Source organism: Amblyomma maculatum, chromosome 1 (assembly GCF_055883805.1).
Source record: "Amblyomma maculatum isolate TAMU_Amacu chromosome 1, ASM5588380v1, whole genome shotgun sequence".
In the NCBI taxonomy this organism is placed as follows: Eukaryota; Metazoa; Arthropoda; class Arachnida; order Ixodida; family Ixodidae; genus Amblyomma; species Amblyomma maculatum.
In genome coordinates this window covers 386,803,788-386,822,364 of record NC_139344.1, presented here as the reverse complement: position 1 = coordinate 386,822,364, position 18,577 = coordinate 386,803,788, and the positions used below count along the sequence as shown (strand labels likewise).

The window sequence follows — 18,577 nt, the reverse complement described above, 5'->3', positions numbered from 1 at the left end:
AGCATCTACATCGATATTTATTAAAAACACGCATACTCTGTGTCACGATATGGAATTTGCGTGATTATGCTTAGGCGAAACTGTGTTGCCTACGTTCTTCTGGCACTCGACATAACGTGTTTCATTCAACTGAGTAAAGAATTCAAACGATATAAAAAGCGCAGCAACGCAGTGAGGGAATACTAACGACATATCGTTGGTCCTCACGTAATATAAGTAAAGAAAAAAAAACAAGGAGAAATGCTGGCTTTATTTATTACCATATCAGAGAATAGACTCAGCAGACCTCTGCGATTTTGCAACTTTAAGAAAAGTGCCAAACGTTATGGTCCTTGTGGCATTTTGTTAAGTATCGAGGTGGAGCCGTTGAGGCTGGAATCCAAAGTGGTAAAGATATTGCTTTTCTTGGCACTCTTTCAGACACCTGTAAATAACAAGGAATATCTAGGCGTTATTATGTGCGCAGAAATCGAGCAATAAATTGGCATTACGGAATAAAAAGTGCACAACTTTCGATACATTGGAAAACGAAAACTCAATTCCTTTGCAAGGCCAGGGCAGAACGATAGCTAAAAAAATATAAAGAGCCTGGTGTCAGCCTGGTGTCAGGAGAAAAGCCTCACAAGCGTTTCTCACTATTGTATCGCGAAGATTTCGGGAATATACAACAATACCAAATAGATGTAAATTAAAATCACGGCAAAAAAAAAAAAGCTATTTTCACTTCTAGCATGATATGCCAACTTTCGATTATCATAGATAGAGACATCTTCTTGAGCCAGGAGTAGTTGGGTAAAGATCTGGAATGTTAGAATACGCTATAAATTTTAGGATATAAATCACGAACAAATAATAACAGATCATTCAACGAATGCACGACACAACACTTCCTTGAGAAGTAATGAAGCGAAAAGCCATAAGCGGGGAATCAAGACACTCGGTAATAATACCCGTTGAAAACTACAAGAATATAGATGTCACAAAGATCAACACCATAAAAGAAATGTTGGAGGACGCTGAAGATACGCCGCCAAGATTAGAACGTGGTACCTTGTATAGGTCTCATTGACATCGCACACTAAACACACACCACTAATTGGTTTTCATCACTGATATACTTCTAAAAGCGACTTGCTTCTTTCCCTTTCTAGATTTTTTTTTTTTTGCATTGACATCTCTTACAGCAAGTCAGCTTGACAATCAGGAGAACTTTGACGCAAGAATCCATGTTGTAGGTGTGGTAAAAACATTTTCAGGGATTTAATATCAGTTATTGACAGATCTAATTTGTTTTGTTTCTTTTTAATTTGAAGAAGGCGTGCTTTAGATTCTTTCCTCCTGTTTTCGGAACATAAGCTCAAAACCGTTAATTACAACTAAAGCATGAAACAGAAGATTATTACCTTTAAATAATATAATTGAAAGATCAGATGAAAACTCATTTCACTCGCCCATTGCCGTTGTGCTAATCTCTTTGCCGTTTGATTCGAGTCTAAAATTGGCTGATTAACTAGACAGGGCTTTATATCGTCCGTATTTCTTAGTGTCAATTAAACACTGTAGGTATCTTCTTAGAGGGTTGACAGCAAATAAGATTTTTTCGTATTTATTTTGTTCGCTATTAATTGGCACGTTCGCATACTCACATTGAGATCGCTTTCCCCTCCTAACACAGCGCTGACCCAGGCGACAGGTCCGGTTCTGAAAAGGAAAAAGGAGAGGATAGTAGCACTGCTCAGTGTGCACATGCAAAGAGCAAGCGCATCTACAGCGTAATTCTTTCAACGTTTTTAGATCTGTATTTTAAACCTTATGAGAGAGAGAGAGAGTGTTCCCTGCAGTCTGTACACGTTACTCATATAGCAAGGGAGCACTATGCACGTTAAACGAATTGAGTGATTCGTTATCAATATAATGGACCAGCTAAGTTATTTTTGCATAAAAGGTGAATTAACGCTGCGAAATCGAATGCAGCACACATCAAAAACGAGTCCTTCTAAATGTTCTTAACTGGCACCCTGACTGAAAATATTTAAAAAAAAAATGCGCTTCTCGTTGACTTAGCTTGTATGTATTTGACATTTGTAAAATATTTTCACGGTCATTTTATGCATCGTATACAGACCTCATGTATGTATTGGACGATATATAAGAAATTATATGATTTTAACGCCAGCAAAGCTCACAGCAACGCCTTTTTATGAACGTTCTATGCATGGAGGCTAAGTGAAAGAAATTTGAGGTGCGTTTTTTTTTACCTTTGTTATCTAATGTTGACAGCCTTCAGTTCTGCATTTTAATTTTTGCCTTATACAATAAGGAGTTCATTGCTAAGCTTTTGTCAATTATTGGTCTGGTCATTATGTTCTGGTACAAATACAATGTCCTGCTTGCTGCGCAATCCACCTGCACAATTCGTACTAAAGGCCTGCTTTAGAGCAGAAGTTTACAAACTTCAAAGCGATCACAATATAAATAGGTTCCGTTAAAAAAAAAAAAAAAACTTTGTTACTCAAATTCCTCCCAATTTTAAAACACCAAATATCTACAGCTCGCGCCATTTCAAGAGTCAATGTGTAATACCTGTATGCAGAAATTTAACTAGATTCCACGGGCGCCTCCATTGATAAAGTTCTTATACTTAATATACACAAACTGTTACAAAAGCCTTTGCCGGAGTTTGTTGTTGAGATCAAAATGCAGTATCAAAAAATGTATAAAAAATATAATACTAGTTCTCCCACAATAAGAGGTTGGTATTTCTGGTAGGGTTATTTCGGTTTGTAACTTGCGATGTGTTTTCTTACGGCCTAAATTTACGTAAAGCAGTCTTAAAAGGCAGAAAGATTTTACGCCACAATGCAGACGACTAGCGCTGCTCTCTTCTTTGCGGTCTTTTTATTCAGACGTTTTAATTTGCGTTTTGCATTCTGCTGTTTGCAGTGAACTCAATATATGCATCGACATTCACACCAAACCAAGGATGAGAAAGACGCGCACTAAAGAGACGAATTTTCATCTGTTAAGTATGAATAGTTACTCTGAAGTGGGCGTTAGTCCATTCATAAGAATGAAAATCACCGCTGAAGAAGAGCAGCAAACTATTTACTACACCTTGATACCCCGGCGTAACATTTCCAGTATTTGATGACACCAGTGTTTCAAGAAATCACGGGAGTCGTATGAAAGGCAAAATCTTGATCGAGCAGATGAAATTATGGTCGAGCGTCTAGATCACCGAGAATGATTAAGGTTGTTTATTCACTGCATTATGTGCGTTGAGGGCCACCGCATATAACATGACATAACTCATAATTAGAAAATACGGCAGTGGAATAAAATTTATACTCCACATATTCTGCCGCATTCTGGCTCTGTATTCATGAAGGACTGCTTATGATATAATTAACAGTGGTAATTTGTGCATGCCGCAGTGCCGAGTTGTTTTTCCACAGACTTACGCCGCAACGGCGACCTAGGCCGCCAATAGTTCGCAGCGGCCTGAAAGGTGGACGCAGCTTTCCCAGTGCCGGTAGTCTTCTTTCTGACAATTCCTGAGCGTCCACCAAGACCACTGCATGTAGGAAACAAACACGTTTTCTTTTAATTAGCACTGTTACGATAACTTGACTAAATATACCTGCCGCACTGAGGTCACTTATTTGCCTTCACTTATCAGGCATACTATATACGTAAAATCCAGTGGTGGAAATGTCGTGTATAAGAGTACAAGGTGCCTACGACTACTCGTTTGTACCTCCCGTTTTTAATATAGTCGATTTATTAACTTCATTGAACTGTCAAGGTTTGTTGCGGGTAACTGCAAGTATATTGGTCATCGACTCTATGAGACCGCATGTCATATCATTCTGGTAGGCGCTGCCCGCAAGGGCATGTCTTTTGGCACGGCAGTGTTAATTGCAAGAAAAAGAAAGCCCCACCTATGCAATTGGATCCGGAATCAGACACGTTACTGCTATGTTACGGAGGCAATTGATCGGATGAATTGGTTTAGGCGAGGCTTAACGTCTATGTCGTGTGATCTTTTGGCAGTCTTTGAGCTTGCGACTTCGTGCTAAAGGCCGTGTGCGAGATACGGGAGGCGCATACATATAGACGAACAAGGAACAAGAACCCGCAATGGAATCTTAATTCGGAGGAAATGCGCTATGTTTCATCTGGCTTTAGTTGCTTTCAAGGATAGGAGATTATACAGAAGCAATAAAAACACGCGTGCGGGAATTGTTTTAAGCGCCACCCTTTTAATCGTGCCGTTTAAGATTGGAATGGCCTTCTTCATGAGATGTCTGATACTACCTGCCCATCATTGCGTTTGCAACTTGTGTCTGACCATTATTTCTCAATGATTATTTACCATATGATTCTTGCAATATGCATAAATCAGACCTCCTATGTACTACCTCTGCGGGGCGCTTTAAGACAATAAATTGAATTTAACTGAACTCAGCAAATCCGACATAAAAAGGGTCGTAGTCGTAATGTTCAAGTGGTCAGCTTTGAGACCTAAATACTATAGTTTGTTCGCAGAATCTTCACTTCCCATAACCATGCATGCCTCAGATATGCAGTTCGTACAGTGTTTCTATAAAAGTATTGTTATTGTTTTATTCAAGAGCAGAAATGCTTTACTCTGGTCAGGTTAAGTCAACACGCTGTGTAGTCTATGTGGGCCTTCCTGCAGGTTAGTGCGATCTCATAAACGAACCCGGTGCTAAAACCTACGATATACATTATTATCCTAAACCGATGTCTCCGCCATGCCACATGATGCGCGAGCAATGTCAGGTTAGCACCAAATGCACAGAAAACGCGACAGGTACATTGCGGGTTTTCTACGCTTTATTTCCATCATGGGCGATCTTGTCCTGTTCTGTATGACTTCATGCACTATGTAAACAATACGTTGAAGAAACTTTGAGAAATGTGGTGAATGTTTTAACGTACATCATGCTTGCACGTGTTCATGGTATACTTTTAGGTTTGCGTTCTACCACAGTAATGGTCCTATCGTAACTGGGGTTTGTTAAATGAATAATATAATAAATACAATCACGAGCACCAGCTACGATTCTGAAATATATGATCGACCGTACTAAAAACATAATGTAGAACCAACAGCACAGCTAGAGTGCTAGCTGAAGAAGTCTTTACGTACCTGAGCAGAGCAGAAACATTGCAAGGATGATCCCAAAGTGCTTCATGGCTGCGGCGAGGAGAAAATGCAAACCTGTCACGCGGTGAAGCCTTTTTATTGCACGCACGTGCCGGACGTCGAGGTGGCGTTTCCGTAACTCGGTCGAGAACCTTTACACCACTGCCAAGGATATGGAAGACGGTATAAAGGCTTATGTCCGGGAAGCCCTACCTTCGCTTACATTTCACTATATTGCAACACCTTTGCACGATGGTGCGGTAATTGAAATTAGCACGCGTCTGTGGACAAGATGTAAACATGTGGTGTTCCCAAGTACATACTACGACGGTGAACAAATCTATGGCGGTACTAAACGATGAATAATCTTACATGATCATGAAATGTGTCCGAGGCAGCCGCTGCGTTTTGATCCTTTATACAGCGTCCTTCTGAAGACGTCATGCGTGCGAGCTCCGTGAAATGCATTGCTTTTTGAATGTTACTTTCGCACTCCATATACCTGCTGGATCTTCTGTTCTACCTGCTGATTTTGTTTCAGCATCATTATGGACTTTTTATTCGGAAAGAGGCAATTTTCTTTGTGAATTATTTCCTGCAGCATTGTTTGACGATGATAAGAAAGTGTCATATCAATGTATCAGCCTTTACGAAAACTGGGCTGAAACCAACGTTTAAGGGATTTCCACATCATAGCCCGTGTTTGTGTCAGCCAACATGCACTAATTATCTTTTTTCTCAACACACAGCAAGCCTATCTCGTATTCAGGATGATTCACAGTTATGCACATTCAATGTGAATTGACAATAAATGCTAACACTTGGGTCAGAAGAGACTTTGAAGATTACTTCTTCAAAATATTTGGAGGCAAAAAGCAATAAAAGGCGACTCGCTGGGCAGAAAGACGCATTTAAATTTAGCGACGCATTTTAATCTAAGGCAGGATGACGCTCTTATTACAAAGCAAAGCTGCAAGAAGAACGGGCCGCTGTGTTGCGATCTTAGATATTTTGGCAAGTTCATTACAACAACAACAACAACAAAAACTTTTTAAAACCTGTACGCTATATTGTTCTATTAAAGGCAATAAACATTTGACGTTTTTAAGTGTTTAATTTTAATAAGCCTGCCGAAACTATTTGTCCCCATCGCCTGAATACGAGGTGGTCGTGACCGCTTTACAAATTCTTGCTCAAGTGCCTGCGTCATGGCCCTGCTCACGCCGGACATACGTTAATAGCACTGTCCGAGATGAAATTCAATCGCAATGATATCTACCCGCTAAGATGTTGAAGATTATTTATGTTCCAAGGGAAGTTGCAACCAAAGCAGGCATTAAGAAGGACTTTTTGTTGGGCTAGTTGGTGCAGCATTTTTTAACAAAAGGACAAAGCGCTAACGACACATTCACAAGAAAGAAGACACGGACAAGCGCTCACTGATAACTGATCTTTTATTGAAAGGAAACACGCATTATTTAGGCACACCGTGGCGGCGCCAATCAGAGGCAGCAAACGTCAAAAGGTGAAAAGGCATTAACACGGTTTTTTTTTTCGCCTTCAGAAAGGTGAGGTCATAGAACCGTTTACAAGCAATTTATTCCAGAAAAACTTAGCGCTTAGGCGAAGGGAAAGATGGCCCCACCAGTGTTTGTACAGCACGTGATGGCTATGATAACACAGGTGAGTGGAGATTATGTGAAGCCAAAGAAGCTGCTGTATAACGAATCAATGCAAGTCAGGAGACGGTCTGATTTTGAAGGGCCATCCATCAACGTGGACTCACCCAGTCGAAACAAACTACAAAATGGGTCAAAAATACGACACAATATCCTGTAGTTCTGTCGTAACCATCAGATTTTTCTGTAGTTCTGTAGTACTTTTCTGTAGTTTTTGTAGTTTTTTTCTGTAGTATATTTCTGTTGTGTATAGTTCTGTTGCACTCTTCTGCTGTAACTACAGAAATTTCGGATGTTACTAGAGAATGTTCTGTTGTCACAACAGGTTTCCCTTCGATAACAGCACAGAAATTCTGTCGTAACATCAGAAAATATTCAGTAGCTATTTTCGACTGCGAATGAAACATTTGGCACCCCTATTTCGTACTGTACAAGGTACTGCGTCAAATATGTCAACTGGACTATGACGACTTCGTCGAGGGAATGGTATCCTCCTGACAATTGCCTTGTGCTACCAGAAACTGAGTATGGCGTCACACTAAAGTCATAATCATTGAGCTAAAGGAAGATTTGTGCTTCCATCCAGTGCTTTAATTATCTTCTCTCTTTGTTTGTGACTGTTTTGAATAACGCACCAAATACATGCTTCTACTTCCTTAAGACGAGAACGCAAAAAAAAGTTTGACTGGTAATGGCAATATTCCTCGGCGCACGACTTTGTCCCTTCTTTTCTGACGTGAGATTACGTCAGATTTATCTCGAATGATCGCACCGACGCGCAAGTGCTTCCACTTTGTCTAGATAACTCTTAAATTCAACGCGGCGAAAGCGGTAGGCATTCTGTTCTAATAAGCATGCCGTGCATGTTACCCAATAGAGTGTTTATTTAAAAAAAAATATTTTGGTGATGTTTTACGCTTTCACTGTCATCACAACCACAAGGCAGTATTGAAGGAGAGTGCGATAAGTAGATTAACATTATCAAAAAGTTCTACTTACGTTTTTTTATTACCGGTTTTAGACAGCCGAATTCACTGTAGTATTTAAATCCAAGACGAGCCCATTTCTTCGAGGTTGCTATTGACATTGCGATTTCGTGCGGGAAGAAAACTGGCGATAAAAGTCTACAGGGTGGCATTCTCGTTTTTCGCATTAAAGACCGTCGTTTGTACTTGCCGGTATATGAAATCGTTTATGACAGAGATTCATGAGGAAAAGTGAAGCAGTTCCTACTTTTATCGTGGTTAAGCAGACAGATTCTTAGATGAAGTTGGGAAGAGTAGAAGAAATGTGTTAATAAACATGCCTTACTTATTTCCGATTATTTGGTGCTATTGTTTTGCCAATTAACTGGAAAGGCGACCTGGAATACTTCATTAACAACTAACCCAGTTAAGTGAAACTGTAGACTTCTAAACTAACACTATTACTGAAATAATGCTCAGTAGCTTGCATTAAACACCGAGGCGTTCATTGCGGTAAATTCATATCTGAGAAGGGCATCACACCAAGACAGCGAAATAAGAAGGAGGTTAAGCGTTCGGCGCAGTGCATTTGGAAAAGGGGCTTTCAGGTCTTGACGGCAGATTTCAGGGCTCTGTGAGAGATGAGTACATATTCTCTATTCCTTATCCATCAGTTATGCTTCTGCAGGAAGCAAGTATTGGCTTGCTGGCGGCCGTATCACGCGATTGGCTGATTATTACCATGCGACCGGTGGCGAGTAGTATCGTCTGCGGGGGGACTAACTACCTCGTGATTTCTGGAACTGGTCGCTTGCTGCTTTCGTATGATGGTTTCTTGACGCTCCTATATCAAGCATAGTAAAATATATCTCATATAGCAAGCAGTACAATATCACATCGCAAGGAATGGTCTCTCCACTGTGCAACGCAGGGCGCTTTTTATAGAACGAAAGAAAACAAAACAAGGAGGGAGACTGAAAATAATGTTTATTACTTGAATACCTAGCTCTGTCGCCAAAAAAAAAAAAAACTGCAGCCTTCGAGATATATATTGTACAGTAGTTTCGGTATTACGGGTAGACATAAAATGTAAATGCGCATATAGAAAGCGTTTTTTCTGCTTCTTTTTACAAAGCCGGCCGCATACTTTCAAAAGCTCTATATTAATTTTTTAAACTGCAAGGCAGCAACATATGAAGTCTTCAGAGGGCTTTTGAGTTCTTGCTATCAGATGCCTCTTGGAGCAAATGAATAATTAACGATTTGTCAGAATATGCAATGGCAAGAAAATGTAAACGAAGTGTAGCCTCCTGAAATAGAAGTTTCTAAAAATGCACGTTCTGGCTCATCTTTATATATAACAAATATGCTTGAATTCTCTTTCCACGAATGGAGAGCAGCGGCGTATATTTCTTGGCCAAGAATTACTTTCATTTATTTGTGCCATGCTGGAACCTTTAATTTGTGATGTTACTTTATAACTTGTTCCTTCCGTCTCTTCTTATGACTTACACTTTGGAGTATCCCTCATGGGTTTGATGTCCATCATTTGGAGAACATGGAACTCAACCTGTTTTGCAACTCCACGAAGGCGGCGCGTAACAAATGCCATCTTAAAGCTTTCATTGACCGGCTTTACTTCCTGCGAAGACGTTCCTGCACAGGGATGATTGAGGTGGGCGGGGGCTTGTCAGAGGCACATCTGCTTGTGAATACAATGCATTGCGCCCTTATCTGGCATGATATCAGCGCAGCCGGGCATATTTCGAGTAAATATCCCAGTCGAAAAAAACTACAGACCTGTGTCAAAAATACGACAAAATATCCTATAGTTCTGTCGTAACCATCAGATTTTTCTGTAGTTCTGTAGTACTTTTCTGTAGTTGTGTAGTTTTTCTGTAGTATATTTCTGTTGTCTGTAGTTCTGTAGCACTTTTTTGTTGTAACTACAGAAATTTCTGATGTTACTACAGAATGTTCTGTTGTCGCCACAGGTTTCCCGTCAAAAACCGCACATGAATTCTGTCGTAACATCAGAAAATGTTCTGCGCTCTGTGTAGCGAACATTGTTCTTCAAGAAAAACCATCATCACCACTCCTTCATTTACGCTAGGTAAATACGCCACACAGATACGCCATCTTGCTGAGTGCGACCGAGGTTCTCTATAAGCGTAGACTCAGGACAATCTACCAGGCGACGAGACAGAATTCGCAATGCTTTTATTGCGATAGCAATATCGGGCCAGGTTTCGGCCCATCGCGTCGTTCCGGGAAGGGCCACTTTGACCTTGAACAGCCGCGAAGAAGAAGGTGAAGAACGCATTGAACCCTTCTCATTTTGCGTGAGCTGGTAGCTTAGGCTCTCGCGTCATACTCTTAAAGGATGAGCTTAAGTGTCCCCAATAATGTAGCATCTTACACTGAGAGGGCGTGACAGGGAAATAATGTAGCAGGCAAAATAAGCTTCCGCCGTTGCTATTGAAATTCGACTAGGGTTAACTAGAGTTAAACCACAACAAATTTTTTCCATGCTGCCGTTAAGCAGAATTAAGAGCACCGCAGGAAAGTTTTTACAGGAATGCACTTCAAACGATGATTATTATTCGCAACAGTGTGAATGACTGCTTTATTTTGGGAACCCTGTAGTCCTCTTTCATCCATATCTATTCCTTATCCGCGTTGCCACAATCACATCTACATCGATATTATTACAAACACGCATAATCTGTGTCACGATATGGAATTTGCGCGATTATGCTTAGCCGAAAATGTGTTACCTACGTTCTCCTGGCATTCTACACAACGTGTGTTATTCAATTGAGCCAAGAATTTAAACGATATAAAAAGTGCAGCACCGCAGCGAGGAAATACTAACAACATATCGTTGGTCATCAGGTAGCATAAATGCAAAAAAGAAACCAAAGATAAATGCTGGCTTTATTTATTACCCCCTCAGAGAATAGACTAAACAGACTTCTGAAATTCTGTAACTTTAAGAAAAGTGCCAAACGTTATGGTCCTTAGGGAATTTTGTTAAGTACCGATGAGGAGCCGTTGTGGCTCGAATTCAAAACGGCAAACATATTGCTGTATCGGGCGCTCTTTCAGCCACCTGGAAGTAAGAAGGAATATCCAGGCGTTATTGTCGTTATTATGTGGAGCAGATATCGAGCAATAAATCAACACAACGCAATAAAAAACGCAGCACGTTTCGATACGTTGGAAGGAGAAAACTCAATTCCTTTGGAAGGCTAGGGCACAAAAATAGCTAAAAATGTAGATAAAGAGCCAGGTATTAGGAAAGAAGGTTCGCAAGCTTTTTCCACTTTTCTGTTAGTGTTCGGGAAGATACAACAAAACTAAATGAATCTAAAGTAAAATCAAGAAAAAATAATTATTTTTACGTGTCGCATGATTTGCAAAATCTGGACAACTTACCTTTTGAACACCGGACGTAAACTTCTCAACAAAAGCGCTTAAGACACTACCCATACAAGTTTCCAGTACATATGTAAACCTAACTTTTTCTGCACACATATTTCTGGAGTTCTACTACGAGCACCGTTCTACATATACATATTTCATCGCAAAATAATACGCTTCTAAATTCTTTCAGGCGACCTTTGATGGGGCCTAGGGTTCTCTGGTGTCATACCGCTCAATATCACAACTAGTTATTCAAGTGGGAGGGTGATCTCATCCCTACGCTACGGATTCGCGGACGTCCTCGTGTATATTTCAACGTAGCAATATATATATACCGGCTGTTTTGTGACTGTTTACAGATCATTACTTTAGACCTGATGTGAAGTACGTCGATGTTGTTTATGCAGATGAACTTTACAGCAAGGTGAAAATAAATAATTTTAAAATTGAAATGTAGACAGCCTTGAGGTTGCTGATATAACTCTGGCCGTTGAAGTGAAACGTAAGTTCATTGGATAAGTTTGGTCAGTGAATCATTTCTTCTCTGAGTTCTATCAAGAACATAGTATCCACCTTGCTGTGCGATCAACTTGCACAAACTACACCGGCATATATCTGTCGGAATTGAAATTACCGAGTTGTAAAATTTAAAAAAAAAATTCCCAGAAGAATACATGTGCGCTTGTAAAAACGTTGGCTCGATTTGCGAACTGAGGTTCACCCTCTACACTTGTTCAGTGCTCTTTCATACTGTGTAGCCATTTTATTCCTCTCGTTGTACCCTGAATCAACTACAACGAAAGCACACTAAAGAAAAAAAATATATTCTCAATATGTTTGAGTAAATTCAATATTTCGGAAAACTAAAACGGCAATGTTCTATTATCAAGCAATAGAGTCCTCTTCTTCAGCCAGGAGTTGTTGGGTAAGGGTCTGGAATGTTAGAATGAGCTTTAATGTTTACTGCTTGGACCATGTTTGGTCCACAGTATGTCATAAATAAAATAAAATAAATAAAAATTATGACCAAATAATAACAGAACATTCAACGAATGCACAGCACAACACTTCTTTGAGAAAAAATAAAGCGAAAGGCGATAAGCGAGAAACCAAGACACTAGGTAATATTAACTGTTGAAAACTGCAAAAATATTGATGTCACAAAGATGAACACCGTAAAATAAATGGTGGAGGACGCTGAAGATATGCCGCTAAGAGTAAAACGCGATAGCTTGTATGGGTTTCATTGACATCGCATACTCAACACACACCACTTATTTGTTCTCATCGCTGATATAATTCTCAGAGAGACATACTTCTTCTCCTTTTTCGTTTTTTTTTTAGCATCATCATTTCTTACAGCAAGTCAGCCTGGCAATCAGGAGAACTGTGGCACAAGAATGTATTTTGTAGATGTGATAAAAATATTTTCAGGGATTTATTTCAGTTATTGGCTGATATAACTCGTTCATTTCTTTAATTTGATGAAGGCGTGCTTTAAATTCGTTCCTCCTGCTTTCAAAACATAAGCTCAAAAATGTCCATTACAACTGAATCATGACGCAGAAGATTATTGCCTTTAAATAATATACTTGAAAGATCAGACGAAAACTCATTTCACTCGCCCATTGTCGGTATGCTAATTTTCTTGTCGTTTCATTCGGGTCTAAAAATGACTGTTTAACTCGACAGGGCTGTATATCATCTGTATTTCTTACTGCCAATTAAAATCTGCAGGTATCTTCTTAGAGGGCGGACAGCTAATATTATTTTTTCGTAATATTTTGTTCAGCGTGAATTGGCACTTTCGCATACTCACATCGAGCTCGCGATCCTTTCCCCGCGCAGCGCTGATTTAGGCGACAGATCCGGCGCTGAAACGGAGAGGATAATAGCACTGCTCACTGCGCACATGCAGAGAGCAAGCGCATCTACAGCGTAATTCATTCAACGTTTTTAGATCCGTATTTTAAACCTTATGAGAGAGAGAGACGTCCCTGCAGTCTGTGCACGTGGCTCATACAGCAAGGGGGAACTATGTACGTTAAACGAATTGAGCGATTCGGTAACTCATATAATTGGCTAAATAAGTTATTTTTGTCTTAAAAGGTGAAATGTAGGGAATACTGCGAAATTGATTACAGCACATATAAAAACGAGTCCTTCTAAATTTTCTTAACTGGCACCCTGACTGGAAATATTGCAAATCAAAAATGCCTGTCTTAATTTTTGTTGACTTAGCTTGCATGCATTTTACATTTGCAAAATATTTCCACCAGCATTTTATGCATCACAATCACATACAGACCTCGTCTATGTATTTGAGAAGATATAAGGAATTAATATGATTTAGACCTTAGCGCAGCTCACAACGACGTTTTTTATGAATGCTTTATGCATGAAAGCTAAGTGAACTAGCTTTCAGATGAGTTTTTTGACATTCGATATTTCGAGTCACGTCACAAATTAGGAGCATTTATAAAAAGCACCTATATTTAATGTTGACAACCTTCAGTTCTGCATCCTAACATTATACCTTATTGTACAAATAACGAGTTCATTCTTAACTTTTGTCAATTATTGGTCTGGTCATAGTGCTCCAGCACGAATAAAATCTCAGGCTTGCTTCACAATTCACCTTCACATTTCGTGCTAACGGCATGTTTTCAGAAGTCTGAAAACTTCAAAACAATCACTCTATAAAATTCACAAGAGCGATGTGACGGGCTAGTTCGTATTGCTTATCAGTATAAGGGCAGCGCAGTTTAACGAGACACATGAGCGCCCGTGTGTGTGTCTCCTTTCTCGTGTGTCTCGTTAAACTGCACTGCCTTTATACTGATTCCATATAAATTTATTTCGTTAAAAAATTTTGTAACTCAAATTACTCCCAATTTTAATATAAGACCTCAACGTCTAGAACACGCATTATTTCAAGAGTCAATGTGTAATATGTGTATGTAAAAATTAAACTAGAGTCTACTGGCACCTCCATTAATAATGTTGTTATCTTGAATATACACAAACTGGTACAAAGGCCTTTACAGGAGTTTGGTGTTGGGATCAAAAAGCGGTATCAAAAAAATGTATAAAAATGTATGTTTGTTCTTCCACCAAAAGGGAAAGATAATTTGGTAGGGTTCTTTCGGTTTGTAACCTGCGATAATTTTTCGTACGACATAAAATTTACATGCAGAAGTCATAAAAGGCAGAGAGATTTCACGCCACGACGCAGACGACGAGCGCTACGCTCTTCTTTGTTGTTTTTTATTCAGTCGTTTTTTTTTTGCGTTTTGCATTCCACCATTGGCAGTGAGCTTGATATATGCATTGACATCCACACCAAACCAGGGAAAAGAAAGACACGCACTAAAGAGCCGAATTTTCATCTGTTAGTGTATGAATCGCTACCCTTATGTGGACGTCAGTACATTCATAAGAATAAAAATCGTCCCTGAAGTAAATGAGAACATTATCGCAGGAAAAGTGACCTTAATGACGTTGTCTGCCCTCAAGAGCGTCAAATGATTTACTACATCATAATATCCCGGCGTAACAATTGCAGTCAGTGACGGCACCAGTGTGTCTAAGAAACAACGGGATTCATATGAAAGGAAACATCTTGATCGAAAAGCTGAAATTATGTTCGAGCGCCTAGATTACTGAAAATGATTAAGGTTGTTCATTCTCCCCATTATGTGCGTTGAGTGTCGCTACATATACCATGGCACAACTGCGATTTTATTTAACGGTCATTATCTTCGTAAGACCTTCTCCAACTATTAGAGTCAGACGAGACGGAAAGAACGTTGCAAATTTAAGAAATCTAATAATTAGAAATTACGGCAGTGCAATGAAACTTACACTCGAGATATTCTGCCGCATTCTGGCTCTGTATTCATGAAGGACTGCTCCCGATATAACTAACAGTGGTATTTTGTGCAAACCGCAGTGCCGAGTTGTTTTTCCACAGACTTACGCCGCAACGGTGAAATAGGTTGCGTATAACTCCCAGAGGCAGCCTGGGCACTCGACGCAACCTACTCAATACCGGTAGTCTTCTTTCAGACGATTCCTGAGCGTCCACCAAGACCACTGCACGTAGGAAACATACACGTTTTCTTTTAAATAGCACTGTTATGACACCGTGACGAACTATAACCTGCCGCCCTGAGGTCACTTATTTGCCTTCGTTTATCAGGCATACAATAAACGTAAAAACCAGAGGTCAGCATCTCATGTAATAGACTACAAGGTGTCTACGACAACTGCTTTGTACCTCCAGTTTTCTCATATAGTAGATTTGTTAACTTCCTTGAATTGTCAAATTTTGATGCGGTTAATTCCAAGCATAATATGCATATATACTTTATAATGTCATGTTTCTACACCATGAATATTTTATTATAATTGCACCTGCTTTTAAACATTAACTGACGCCGAAAGTTGTGCGAGTTGGTTAACATTCATGATGGAAAATAGCGAGAAAGTACACGAAGGACGGAAGAAAGTAAGACACGGACAAGCGCTTGTCCGTGTCTTACTTACTTCCGTCCTTCGTGCACTTTCTCGCTATTTTCCATCATGAACATTAACTGACGTTTGAATGTTTAGAAATTGTCGATATCACAATACTAATAGCTAAATCAAACACGTGAGTGCCTTAAGAATAGAAGCCAAAATGATATTGTTGACATATACACGTAAAAACATTATCATAGAAATGCTGCGGTTGCCTAATGTGCCACTAGTAAACAAATGTCAGCACTTCACCAGGTACAATCAAGAAATCACAAGAAACAAGCTATCAAGAATTTTCGTTATTAGCAATAGTGGCCGTAGCTTAACCGCAAAAAAGTTAATTTCGTAAGAGCAAGTAATGACTAGAGTTTGAAGCTCGGAACAAAAGCATTATTTTATATTATAATGCTTACTGTCCGGGAACAATAGCAGAATTATTTTTCAGCGTCGGTTACACTACAGCATATTAAAATGCTTTCATCAAGACATTTTAATGCGATGGCAGTAAAGGCCTCCTTCCCCATAAAATTCGGCGTCGCGTTCTGAGGGAACAATTACGTGTATATAGCTCTCGTGGGCGGTAGTTTCCAGGTGACTTATTGGTCATCGATGTCATGGGACCGCATGACAGCGTATATCTGGTAGGCGCTCCCCGTACGCGCTTGTCCTTTCACACGACAGAGTGAGGTACAAAAAAAGCCACCTATACAATTGGATCCGGAATCAGACAAGCTACTGCTATGTTACGGAGGCTTGGTCGGGTGGATTGGTTAAAGCGCGGCTTAACGTCTATGTCGGGTGGTCTTTGGACAGTCTTTGTAGCTTGCTTCAGTAATATGTGTTGTCGGCCTGGTTGGTGCAGTAAATCAGACATCTTATAGTGCGATTGTGCTATGAACGACTGAGTGGAATAGGGTTTAAATATCCTGTTTCTTTTACCTCCCAATAAACAGTTGGCAGTTTGCACTCGTCCTGTACCCTGTCTTGAGTGTGTCTTTGTACGCGTAGGTATAAGATTTCTGAAATTGGTAGCTTGCGACTTCGTGCTAAAGACTGTGCGCGAGATACAGGAGGTACAAATTAAGGATATAGTGGTTTAGGAGCTAGCAAAGGACATATACACGAACAAAGAACAAGGCCCCTAAATGGAAGACTCATACCGGACACATAACTGCAATGGCGAGTTAACCTTCATTCGGAGATTAAATGTAGCCGAGGACTTTTTTAGGAGTGTAGTAGATATGAGATACAAGCACAAAAGAGAAAATAAATGCGAAGGAGGCGCTATGTTTCATCCGGTTTTAGTCGCTTTCGAGGATAGAAAAATGTACGGAACCATTAAAAACACGCGCAGCGTGAACTCTTGTAATCACCACCCTTAAACTCGTGGCGTTTAATATTGAAACGGCCTTCCCCACGGAATCTCAGATACTACATGCCCATCTTCACTTCTGCAACTTGTGTCTGATCATTTTTTTCGAAATCATTAGTTATCCTGATCCTTACAATATGTATAAAACTGACCCCTTATTCAATGCCCTGCGGGGCGCTTTAATGCAATAAATTGAATATAACTGAACTCAGCAACTCTGACATAAAAAGCGTCGTAGACGTATTGTTCAAGCGGTAAGCTCTTGGACCTTAATACTACAATTTTTTTCTAGAATCTTACGTTTCCATAACCGTGCCTCATATGCAGTTCGTAACCTCTTTCGATAAACTTATCGTTACTGTTTTGTTCATGAGAAGAAATGATTTACTCATGGTTTGATTAAAGCAACACGCTGTTTAGTTTATATGGGCCTTCCAGCAGGTCAGTGCGATCTCATAAACGAACTCTCAATTTTCCTTATACGTCATTTTCTTAAACCTTTGTTCCTCCCATGCCATATGAGGCGCGAGCAATATCAGGTCATCACCAAAAGCACAGAAAACGCGTCAGACACATTAAGGTTTGTCTCCTCTTTCTTTGCATCATGGGCGTTTGTAGTGTTCACTTCTTGTCATCTTTTTGTGCGCAATAATCCCCCCTTTTTTTATATCACGGCCGATCTTGCCCAGTTTTGTACGACATCAAGCACTGTGGAAACAACACGTTGAAGAAACTCTGAGAAATGTGGGGAATGTTTTTAGTGTACATCATATTTTCATGTGTTCATGTTACTCTTTTCGAGATGAATGCTGCCACTCTGTCGGCCCTATGCTAACTGGTATTTGTTAAATAAATATTGTAATAAATGAGATCACAAGCAGCAGCTACGATTCTGAAATATATTATCGCCCGTCCTGAAATATATTGTATAGAACTGACAGAACAGTTAGTGTCTTAGCTGAAGCAGTCTTTACGTACCTGAGAACAGCAGAAACATTGCAAGGATGATCGCAAAGTGCTTCATGGCTGCGGCGAGGAGAAAATGCAAACTTGTCACGCGGCGAAGCCTTTTTATTGCACGCACCGGACGTCGAGGTGGCGTTTCCGTGACTCGGTCGAGAACCTTTACACCGCTGCCAAGGATATGGAAGACGGTTTAAAGGTGTACGTCCAGGAAGCCCTACCTTCCCTTACATTTCACTATATTGCAACAGCTTTGCACGACGATGGGGTTATTGAAGCGAGCACGCCACTGTGGACAAGATGTAAACATGTGGTGTTCCCGAGTACATACCACGACGGTGAATATCTATGGCGGTGCGAAACAATGAAAATTCTTGTATTATCATGAAATGTGTTCGAGGCAGCCGTTGCGTTTTGGTCCTTTATATATCACCCCTCTCAAGACGTATTTTGTGCGAGCTCCGTGAAATGCTTAGCT

The 18,577-nt window shown here is 40.0% G+C and overlaps 2 long non-coding RNA genes across 3 annotated transcripts; both read right to left on the bottom strand.

Moving 5' to 3' along the window:
* Window positions 1-231: 231 nt before the first annotated feature.
* Window positions 232-5,332, bottom strand: LOC146208450 (uncharacterized). The gene is made up of 4 exons (XR_014704978.1): window positions 5,177-5,332; window positions 3,462-3,574; window positions 1,647-1,701; window positions 232-424 (listed from the first exon to the last, which is right to left on the bottom strand). It is a non-coding gene; the product is annotated as an uncharacterized LOC146208450 (long non-coding RNA).
* Window positions 5,333-10,742: 5,410 nt separating this feature from the next.
* LOC146208449 (uncharacterized) lies at window positions 10,743-18,237 on the bottom strand. Of its 2 annotated transcripts, none has more exons than XR_014704976.1 (4): window positions 18,115-18,237; window positions 15,223-15,338; window positions 13,063-13,117; window positions 10,743-10,929 (listed from the first exon to the last, which is right to left on the bottom strand). It is a non-coding gene; the product is annotated as an uncharacterized LOC146208449 (long non-coding RNA). The 2 variants fall into 2 exon arrangements; XR_014704975.1 differs by lacking the exon at window positions 10,743-10,929 and adding an exon at window positions 12,080-12,176.
* Between the last annotated feature and the right edge of the window lie 340 nt (window positions 18,238-18,577).